Source organism: Corvus cornix, chromosome 24, assembly GCF_000738735.6.
Source record: "Corvus cornix cornix isolate S_Up_H32 chromosome 24, ASM73873v5, whole genome shotgun sequence".
Taxonomy (NCBI): Eukaryota; Metazoa; Chordata; class Aves; order Passeriformes; family Corvidae; genus Corvus; species Corvus cornix.
This window is the reverse complement of record NC_046353.1, coordinates 3402273-3413463: the sequence shown is the minus strand read 5'-3', so window position 1 is coordinate 3413463 and position 11191 is coordinate 3402273. Positions and strand designations below refer to the sequence as shown.

Here is an 11191-nt window from a genome sequence, read left to right as displayed (position 1 = left end):
GACTTCTTCACCTCTGAGACTGAGCTGATGAAACACTGAGTGAAACATGGGGAATGGTTTTCTGCAGTTTAACATTCTTTGGGGAAAGACTCGTCTTTCATCCGCCTGACCTTGCTGACCAGCATTTGCTCTTTAACACTATGTAATCTTAAGTCTTTAATATTATATATAGTCTTTAATCCTATATAATCCATAAACTTTAAATTAATTTGAGATACCGTGTGATGCCACCAGCAAGTGACTCAAATTGTGGTCAGAGATATGACATGTTAATGGAGATAACCAATGCTGACTTCATCAAATCATAGATAGAAGCTGTTAACGGAGAGGAAAATCCAAGGCACATCATTTATTACCTCAACAGGAACAGGAATAATTCATATTCAATTCAAGTTCCCAGGAATTTGAGTATCAGACCTCCTTAAGCTGTTCCCACTTCGCAGTTTCTGTGTGTTGGTCTTTTTCCACGGCATTCTTTAATCCCGGGACGTTGCGCAAGGCGCAGGAGTGGGCCTGGAAAGGTTTCGTGTTCGGTTTCTGCTCCTTGATGTACTCAGAGCTGGGTTTTGCCCTGGAATATCAACCTTCCCCTACGTCTGTAAGTGCTGGAGGTTTCCCAGCGTGAGGAGGAGCTCGGATGTATTGGCTGTATCCAGGGAATCTGTGTGATAGCACCGAGATCCTCCCCTCTGTTCTGGGAAAGATCCAGAGCAGGGTAATGGAGAGGAGCTGATTTGACATCCAGCTGGACTGCTCTGGCTGGAATCTGGGGGTATGAGAAGGGAAATGGACTTGGAGATGGGGAAATGCCTTCCAGGAATGTGCTCGCATGCCATCAGGTCTGTGGGTAAAAGCAGTGGGCTGCAAAATGTGAAACCCAGCACATCTCCCCCTGTTCATTGACAGCTCTTAACTGGAACTGAGAGCTCTAATCCAGTGCTGGATGGAAAACAAGAATGGGCATGCTACAATTCCCAGATCCATCAAAGCAACCAGCGTGTGCGTTTTAGCAATGGTTTGTGATTCAGGACCTTTATCTGGGTCATTTGGGCAGATTTTGTATTTGCCTTCTATAAACCGTGCTGGCTTTTGCCTGGGGACGAATGTTAGAAATGCAAATGAGAGAAGTGTTTGGCAACAAAGCACCTGGTAACCCTGCAGGATATTTACCTGACACATCTGTCTACTGAAGGATGTGCTCTCCGGCCAAGGGACTGAGCTGGGAAAGTCTCTGTGGACAGTTCCGTGGCTCAGGATTTACACAGGATCGAGCTGGCTTTGCTGCTGCCAAACCGCCTGTGTGGAGCTGCCAAGTTCAAAGGGCAAATTTGATGTTAGAATTCCGTGGCCAAAATTCCATTAAGTCTGTCAGCTGAAGGGCTTTTTTCTGTGAGTTACACAGCAAGGACGAGGAGCACTGTAAAAAGACAACTCTCTTGTTTTTCATGAGCCAGCATAAGGGGGTTGCACAGCTGGAATCCTCCTTGTTAGCTGGGGTCCCTTGCCACTGACAACATTTGTGTTTTGTCACTTGGCTCTGCCAAAAAAGTCCCAGGAACAGAACCCAGATGTGAACCTGGGCTGCAGTTCTGGGTGAAGGCTGCTGCACAACCAAATCCTGCCCCGTGCCCTGGCTTGGCAAGACGTGGCATGTCCTGAGAGGAACATACCTGAGGGCTGGCATTGTCACGTGTGCTCCTGGCATGTCACAACAGCCACAGCTGGGCCCTGCTGAGAGGGGAAAATGAGTTAGTATTGTGCTGATTCTAAACATCAGTCTAGAAAAACAACGTGGCTCTTCTGGATCGTTGTGTCTCACATTTCTTCACCTCTTTGGATCCGAGTAAGTTCCTATGTGAAAAAAAGACAGCCAGGAGAATGTTTGGATGTTATTTAGCACAGGGAGGCCGCATTTCTTAGCTCGTAGGGGCTGATCCCAGTGCTCAGACTGTCAAATTCCTTCAGGTTTCAAAGTAAAAGTGTGAATGTTTGCAAAGGATTTGGGGCTAAGGAGAATGCAATGTCTCTGCCTGATGAGATTTGCCGTGTTATTTACATGTCTTGGATGAAGCCGGACGAGCATGAGCGGTGGAGGGACCTGAAGCCGCAGAGAGGGCGGTAAAACGATGCCAAATTTTGCTAAAGTTTGCGTACATTTGCTACAATTTGTTTAAAATTTGCTTAAATTTGCTTCTGGCAGGGGTGGTACTCTCTGGTTGCACTTCCCGGGAAGGCCGGGAGAGGGCGCACGGCCCTGTGCGCTCAGCGATTCCCTCGCCAATTCCTGAAAATTCCCTGAATTCCCCAGGAATGAGCGCGTGTCTGCCTTGGTGTCCCGGCACAGCCCTGTCACCAGCCCTGAGTGCTGCCGCAGCACGGGAGGGACGTGGAGCTGTGGGAGCGAGGCCAGAGGAGGCTCCGGGATAAGCAGAGGGATGGAGCAGCTCTGCCGGGAGGAAAGGCTGAGAAAATTGGGATTATTCCGCCTTTCCGGAGAAGAGACCAGGGGTGACCTCACTGTGACCTTCCAGTGCCTGAAGGAGCTACAAGGGAATTTCTACAAGACCCTGGAGTGACAGGACAAGGAGGAATGGATTCCAGCTGAAGGGGAGAAGATTCAGATGGGATATTGGGAAGAAATTCTTCCCTGTGAGGGTGGGGAGGCCCTGAGGTTGCCCAGAGAAGCTGTGGCTGCCCCTGGATCCCTGGCAGTGTCCAAGGCCAGGTTGGACAGGGCTTGGAGCACCCTGGGACAGTGGGAGGTGTCCCTGCCCATGGCAGGGGTGGCACTGGATGGGCTTTAAGGTCCCTCCCAACCCAAACCTGTCTGGGGTTCTGTGATTCTACAGAGAAAGGATTTGTTGCGGTTTTTTGGGGGGTTGTTTTTTTGTTTGTTCCCTCCCTCAAGGCCAAGGGTAAAACAGCCCCTGAACTCTCCAGAGACAGACAAGTGGAAGGGGCTGAGAATTTATTCTGGGTCTGTCCTTTACCCAGGAGGGAAGTTGTGAGGATGCCTTGTTTTTCTGCTCAGTGGAGAGCAGAAACTCCTCTTTCCTCGGAGTACCAAGTGCTAAATCTTATCTGTTTTTCTCCTCAATTTAGCCCAAAGATGTTAAACTGTAATTCAGAGGCCACAAGTGATGAGCCAAGCACCTGTAAAAACCTCCCAGGAGCCAAATTAAGACAAAGCTTAAGTGGTATTAGGACAGTGGTAATTTAGGCATTGGCTGTAAACCACTCCTTGTCTGAGCATCCACCTCCCAAGAGGGGGAATTGCACATTCTGCTTTTGTGGTGCTCATGGAGCTCGGGAAAACCGAAATTTCTGTGCTTTTTTCCCCCCTAATTTTTCCCATTCTTGTAAATCAGAGAGGAGCAGGAAATGCTGAGGAGCAAAGGGGTTAATTCCCAGCTTTTAGGCTGGCATTTTAAATGCTGGAGTATATTATAGCCTCATTATAAATGCCATGAAGGCTTGGTGTCCCTACAGACCTGGCACGGCCACCTCAGCTTTAGGTCATTTTGGGGCAAGGTTTGGATTTTACAGAAGGATCTGGCCTTTCCCTCAGCCTTTTGAAGCTGAGACACTGCTGAGATGGATTCTGAATACCACAAAGAGATGAATTCATCATTTCATATCTCTACATTTCAACGTATCCTTTATTTCTTCTCACCACCTGAAGAAGAGCTGGTGAATCCTGGGGAAAGGGACTGGTTTTTCATCTCTAGTCCTCGTTTGCTGAAGTTTTTTTTGGGTTTCTACAACAATATTGGTCACTTTTTGATGTGGAAAGGTGCTCATTCCAAACATTTTCATGTGGGCCATCAAAAAGCCATGGCTGTCTTTAATTTATAGATCAGGGTGTGCTGAGCTCGCTGCTGCCTGCCCAAAGAAAGTTCAAAAATCAGAATTTGCACGTTTCTTGTTACAGGCAATATTATTGAGAATCAATTTTCTGTTGACATTTTCTGTCTGTGGGGAAGAAAAGCAAGTCACAAGTGAGTCACAGCATCCCGGACTATCTGACTCTTCTTAATATTTTATCTTCCTGCTTCCTCATGCTCCTAAATATGAACCCTTACTGGATTCATATTGGTTTAAAAATACAGTAAGGAAAATTGATTTTCCTCTTTGTAACTTCCTGGAGCTCTCAGGAGCAGTCAGGGCTGGAAACTGGTGCAAAACCACAGCAGAACGTTCTTTAAGCATGGTGATATTCCCAACATTTCATGATTTATAGGGATTTGTAAATTCCAGTCTTTCAAACAGCTGCTGTCTTGATGCTTTGATCATTCTCAGGTAAAAAAAATGCATTTTTCCTTTCAAAATGTTATCTGATGTGCTGGGTAAGGAACTCACAGAGCCAGGCTGTGGTTTGCATTCTAGAGGAATCTGCTCCTCTAGAACACACCCAGCCTCATTCCTGATGGACATCGCAGCCTGGAGAGTGGCAGAGGCAGGAATTCTTCGGGATGCAGTCAGGAGAACGGGATGGTTCAAAGAGGGATGTGAGCTTGGGCTTCTGTGTAGCTGAATCTGGACACACAGGAAGAGAAAATGGGTTTTTGCAGGGGTGTGTTGACACCAAAGCACCTCTGCAAATCCAGGTGAGGAAGTGGCCAGGCTTGTAAAAGCCCTGGTATGTGTGATGTGTTCTGAGCAATCACAGCTTCACGGAATCCTGGAATGGTTTGGGGTAAAGGGACCTTAAAGCTCATCCCATTCCACCCCTGCCATGTGCAGGGACACCTCCTGCTGTCCCAGGGTGCTCCAAGCCTGTGCTGCTGTCTAGAAACAGCTGTGTGCAGTCAGCAGAGTTTCCATATCCAGCTTCTGCAAGACTCACATCCATTATCTGACAAAAACCACTTGGAGTGGGCAAGAATCACTTCCTAATTTCATGTGGAACCAGACTGAGCACTATCTGGCAAAGACTTGCTTAGAAAATTTTGGTTCTGGGGCATTTCGGGGGCATTTTTGTGATGAAAAGCAGGTCAGTGCAGCAATGTGACTGCACAAACAATTGGCAACGGCTGCGGCAGGACAAGAGGTTGCCTGGCAGGATAATTCCCCCTGGAAGGTGGCTGGGGTGCCACAGCCAGCTGTTTACCAGCTGGATGACCTGGAAAGGGATTACACCTGACTCAGTAGGTTGGATGTGGGTCACCCCAGCACGATCCCCTTCCACCCCGCAGTGTCACCCCGCTGAACTTGTCACTTGGTGAGGGCACAAGTGCCCAGGGTTTCAGCTGGGAATGCCAAAATCCTGGCTCACAGCTTGCGACAGCTGCTGGCAGAGCCAGGCAGGGCCTTTAGTCACAGCTTGCAGAGGCTGGGACTGGCCCAGGGGTGGCTCACAGCTCACAGGAGCTGCCAGTGCTGGCACAGCCTCACCTCTGCCATCCCCAGCCCTGGCACTGCCAGGTTTGCAGGAGGAAGCAAAATTAAAATGCCAAGAGTTGCAAAGGGTTTGGAGAGCTGTGGGCTCGGGTGGCTCAGTGGGAGAAGGAGGTGAGCCACGTTTAGAAATGCCTGGTTTAAAGCTATTTTTGCGCTTTTGCATTCCCAGAAAAGTGGGTGGGTTCTGTGGAGCTGCTCCCAGAGCAGGCAGAGTGGAAGGCATCTATGGAAGCATTTAAAGAGAAGGCTGCTTTCCCTTTTCTTTAATTTTCCTGGGTTTTTTTAAAATTTCTTTTTCCATTTCCATGCAGTATCATCACAGTGGAATTCTGCTGGCTGCTTCCAGGGAAAGGAAGGAAAACATTCTCCACTCAGCTCCTCATACCTTCTGGGAAGGTATTTCAGGCAACCTGTATGGATTTTATTTTTCATTTGTATCTCCTCCTGAAATTCCATCCTCCAGAAATTCCATCCTCCAGAAGTTACATTAGCACTGTAATGGTCACGTTTGTGCTCTTGAGTAAAATTCACAGAAGGCTCCTGGGGTCAGAGAAAATGGCCTTGAATTAGTTCAAGGTGTTGCACAACTGGTCTGTGATCCGAGGCTGCAAACAGCATTTTCCCTGTGGAATTTGAGGGTCACATGGGTTTGTTGCACAGCTCGGTGTTTAATCCTACCTGCACATGCACTCAGCCTGCTGCAGAAAATACTTTGGGTCAAGAAAAACTTGTTTCGTGTTTGTCAAAGCCACGTGGAGGGGCTGGGCACATCTCCATGCTGCCTGCCAGGGCATCTAAAGGTGCCACAGCATCCTTTAACCCAGTGCCTTGCTCAGGTGCCACAGCCTGGCATGGGACTTGAGGAATTAAAGGTAAAATGAGGATGTGGAGAAAATGCTGGTGCCGTGAGGTTGAGCATGAGAAATTCACAGTGAAAATCCTCCCCTGTCTCTAGAAGGCCAAACATTTTGGCTGGGCATTCCAACTTCTGCCGTGGTGCAGAAATCACCACGGAACAGCTCCCCTGGCACTGAGGGAAGGAGAAGTTGTAGGTGCTGTAGGTCCCCACACGTGGAGCTGAAGGGATTAACGCTGACATTCCCTTGGAATGCCCTTCCCTTGGAGTGCCAGTTCCCTCCCAGCCCCTTGGAAGGTGGCAGAGGTGCCACAGCCGGGTGTTTGCTGTGGCTGTGAAGAGAGGAAGAGCCTCCCAGCTCTGCCCAGCAGTGCCAACCTGAACTTGTCCCCATCCGTGGGACATTTTCACCTCCCGTTTTCAGTCTTGGGGCCCCTCATGCTGCAGGAAAATCCAGCCTCACCTTTCCCCTCCTTTCCTCCTGGGAAAATGCCCTTGTCTGTGATTTACACGGGATCTTGTTTGAGTGCTGCTGAGAACCAGTCCAACCACCCGCTCCATGCACACTGGAATAAAGTCAGTTAAGTAAGAAATACATCAAGTTACAGGCTTGGGGCTTGGCTAGCAATGAATTCCCTCATTTTCAGTCTGCCTCGCTTTGGAAGTGGCTCAGGATAGGCGGATAATATTTTGTAAAGCTCTTCTACCCACAAAGAATGCAAAATTTTTAGCTGCGAGATGTGTTCAGTGTTTCCTAGCCTTGTTTTAGTGAAGCATTTTGTGTTGAGCAGCCCTGAAGTGTTAAATAGAAAAGGTTAGCTGGGTTTAGAATTTTTCCCCTGCAGCTCTTTGTTTTATAAGTCGTGTCTGTGGTATCTGTTTTTGCTGTGCTCAGCTTGGGGAAGGTCGCAGGTTTTTATTATCATGGTTAAAAAGAGGCATTTTTAAATGCCCTTAGTGAGTGTGAAGCAACATCTGTGTTAGGATTGGGGATCTTTGCATCAGTAGATCGAAGAGGAATTGGCAGAGGAGGCTGGGAGCATCATCTCCACTCTGCAGATGGAGAAAGGGAGTCATGGAGAGGCAGCAACCTGAGCAGGATCAGCCAGGAAATCTGGTTGAGAATTGTGTGACCCTCGGCAGGAGGGTCCCAGCGAAAGGATGAGCCCTGACTCTTCTTGCCTGATCTGTGTGTGCCCCTTGCCTGCTTAATTTGCTAAATAGCTACAAAACACGAGTGCCAAATTGCCTGGGACGGATGCAGCTCATCTCATTTAACTCTGCACTCATCGCTCAGCTTGTCTTTGTAGCCAGAAGGAAGAAAGCAGCACCTCCAGACAGCGGTTTCTCACCGTGGCAGGCAGAGATGAGATGATAATTACCCTGCGGAGGCATCCTGTCCTCTGCCTGGATAAAGGGAGAACACTCCAGATGAAAGAGCTGCTTTCAGGGCCGGCAGATGACTCCTGTCCTGAGGAACAAATGCATAGGGATGAGTCCAGATGACACCATTTCAATACTAAAACCGGCTTTGATTTGGCTTTTGCGCACAGACGTGTCTGAGCCAGCCCCAGATGGGAGCATGCGTGTTCTTGGGCTTCCTGGGAACACATTTTCTGGGACTTGAGCTTGTGCTGGTCACACTGATTTGCTGCAGAAATACTTGCAGTTAATGCTGACTTTTACTGAAAGAGGATCTGGCAAATCCCATCAAGTTTTGCTCCAAGAGTCAAATATTTTGAATGCATCTGGGGTGAGATGATTTGTGGAAAAGCTAAGGATGAATGAAAGGTTCCCCGTGTGTCACCAAATCCATCTCAGCGTGCGAAGTTTTGTGATGAGTAAGTGACTCTGTTGGGAGTTAAGAGCCAAAATAGAATCACATGTTTGGGATGGAAAGGACCTTAAAAATCATCTCATCCCACCCCCTTCCACTGTCCCAGGCTGCTCCAAGCCCTGTCCGACCTGGCCTTGGACACTTCCAGGGATGGGAATTATCTCCACAGCTTCTCTGGGCACCCTGTGCCAGGGTCTCCCCACCCTCACAAGGAGGAATTTCTTCCTGAATATCCAATCTAAACCTGATCTCCTTCAGCTTAAGGCTTTTGGACAAGAGGGAAAACAAAACAGAGTCCTTTTGGTGGTGGGTCTGAGCCGGGTGGTTCCCAGTGTGCAGGAGGTTGTTCCTCTCCTGGGACAAATGCCAGGTGCTCCGTGGCTTTGGAAGTGGAAGAGAGGAGTCAAAAGAGAGCTGAGTTACAGAAGATGCTCTGAGCTTAATAAGGTGAAGGACTGTGAGGTGCAAAAGATGTTTATGTTCCTGATAACCCTGGGAAAATATGGAAAAAGCAGGGGGTAACTGAGTTATCCTGTCCAACGAGCTCTGTTACGTTTCCCTGGCTGCTTTGCAGCCTGTCCTGGAGAGCTCCCGTGCAGCACCAGCCCCGGGGTGCTGCAGAGTGTCCAACCTTGGTGCTTTTTGGATGCTGATTTCGATGATCATTGAGAGGCTCTGAGTGCAGCCACTTCCCAGGGCAGTGTGAGGATGCTGGGGGTGTCACAAGAGGAGGCAGGGCATGGCCAGCTGGGTACTGGCAGGGATGGAGCTGCAGCTGGTTCCGGAGCTGCGAGCAGCACGGTCCCACCAGCGCCGTGCCGGGGTTAATCAGCTCCCGGCAGTAATTGGTGTTTGCACAGCACTTTGCAAATATGAAAGCATTGCTTAAACGCAAATGATAAATAGGCTGGCTCCCAGCCTGCCTCTGGAGCTTGCCCTCGCTGCTAATGAGGCAGGCAGGCGCTTGGGATGAGTGTAAAATATGGGATTGGATCAAATATCTGCAGTGGGGTCTGTCTGGACGGGCTCATCCCCCTTCCAAAGTGTGGATGGGCTGGGAAAGCAGCTGAGCTTAGGAAACTCTGAGGAGAGAAATGTGCAGTATTTTGGGATCCTGATTCCACAAAGTGCCCTAAGAGCCATGGAAACAGCCTGTGGTTAATTCCATGTGAGCTCCCGTGTCGTGAGGGTTGCAGTGCTGGAGTTTTCACCCTTGGTGCCAACATCCATTTAAATCTGGGGATGTGCACAGCTCAGGGACCGACCCAGGGATTTACTGGATGTGAACCACGCGCTCCTCAGCAATAACAAACTCCATCTTTATCTCCTTGTGATTGTTTCAAATTGCAGTGCAGCACAGAGAGTGCAGTGGGATGACTAAAAAAGATCCAAAATGTGTATTATTATTATTATTCCTCTCTCCTATGAAAACTGTAATCACAGCAAATTAAAATACATGAGGTAGCATTTTCCTCCTTGCAAGGGAAGTCAGATACTTTGATATTTCATGTGCATAGAATAATACTTTCATTTTAGCTGTTCCAGAACCCTGAAAATTTACACTTCTTGGCACTGGCTTCCCAACATGTAGGAGTTTAGGCTGCTGCTGCATCATTTGGAAGCAGATTACTCTTTAACATAACATATTTTAGGATTAATAATTTCAGAAGTTTCTGGGCATCCGTTCAAGAGAACAGCTCCTTGGAACAATGTCTGGTTTTATCAGGTTATTGCACAAAATCAGCATTGCATTCAGATATTGCTGTCTTGCAGTATCACCCTGAAGGATTTTATTCAGCTGCTGAAGTGATACTACAAAATGAGCATCATTTTATCACCAAGTGAATGCACGTGGAACCAACCAGCAGAAAGGAGGAATTATATGCAATGCTGGCAGGAAACAAAGGCTGGAACAGTGAAACAGTTCTGCAACGTTCAGAAAAGGAAAATTGTATCATAAAGAAAATCAGGCTTAATGAATTACCAGTCCTGTGGGAACTGTCTTGTACTCTGAGAGGTAATTCTGAGTATTTCTTCTCATCAGGGTGATGAATGGGCTGGTTCTGCCTAAGGGAGTGTGTTTAAGCACAAGGTAAGCACTAAAAATGAAAGCTCCGTGTTTCTGCAGCTGCCCTTTGTGAAATTGGCTTCTCTAAGAGAAATTAGGGTGGTTCCAGAGGAAGCTGGGCCAGGGAAATAAAACAGCTTCATCTTGATCCATCAGAGAGAGAGATTATCCCTGGAGAAGTCCCTGGCTTACACCAAATCATCTCAGCTACCTCAGGCACCTGATTGTGGATTCAAATTAGGAGCCAGGAGCTTTCCAGCTCTCCAGCCACCTGCAGGACGTGTCAGCAACGGCTTTGGGTTCACACAAGCCCTACCAGCCAGGGAGAACAAGCTGTAAATCAGTGCCTGGCAACTATTAAATGAATGAGTCCCTGTTCTGCGGCAGCAGGTGGCACCTGAAGGTCTGTCAGGTCCCACGTTCTGGATCAGCTGCTGGTTTACACCTGCTTGGCTTCCTCTGGGGTGAGTCAGAGGCTAAAGAGTTTCAGCCCAGTATCTATTTTAAGTTGCTACACGTCGTTGGTTCCTCCTGAGAGGGACTGGATATCGCAGCTGATATCACTGACATCTCCAGTGATAATCTGTGGGGTGCAGGGCGGCAGCAGAGGAAAAATCCCAAGCCTGGACTGCAGCAAATGGATAAAGGCTGAGCAGTGCCCAGTTCCTGGGGGTAGATGACTCCACTTGCCCAATTCCCATCTGTTTTGGGGATGTTCTCATGCTGCACTCCTGATATCATTTCTCTTTTTCAGTTTCTAGACTGTTCAACACTCTTCAGCTGGACGAGAAATCACATGCAGGTGCTGCGAGCCTACACATGCTGCTATGTGTTCAGAGATCCATTTGCAGCTATGGAAAGCCTGAATATGGATTTAATTTTGTGCATTTTCCCTGGATTTTTGCTCTAGCCAAAGCCTGGCCATGGCACTGAGCATGCTGTGCAGGAGAGGGAACTTTCACTTTTGGATGTCAGATCCCTGGTTGGGAAGGATTCCTTTGGTTTTGTGAGTGTGTGGGGTTTGTTGCAT

The 11191-nt window shown here is 48.3% G+C and overlaps 1 long non-coding RNA gene across 1 annotated transcript; it reads left to right on the top strand.

Moving 5' to 3' along the window:
• Nucleotides 1-1727: 1727 nt before the first annotated feature.
• Nucleotides 1728-10476, top strand: LOC109145219. The gene is made up of 3 exons (XR_002046499.3): nt 1728-1843; nt 5712-5796; nt 10138-10476. It is a non-coding gene; the product is annotated as an uncharacterized LOC109145219 (long non-coding RNA).
• The last annotated feature ends 715 nt before the right edge of the window (nt 10477-11191 follow it).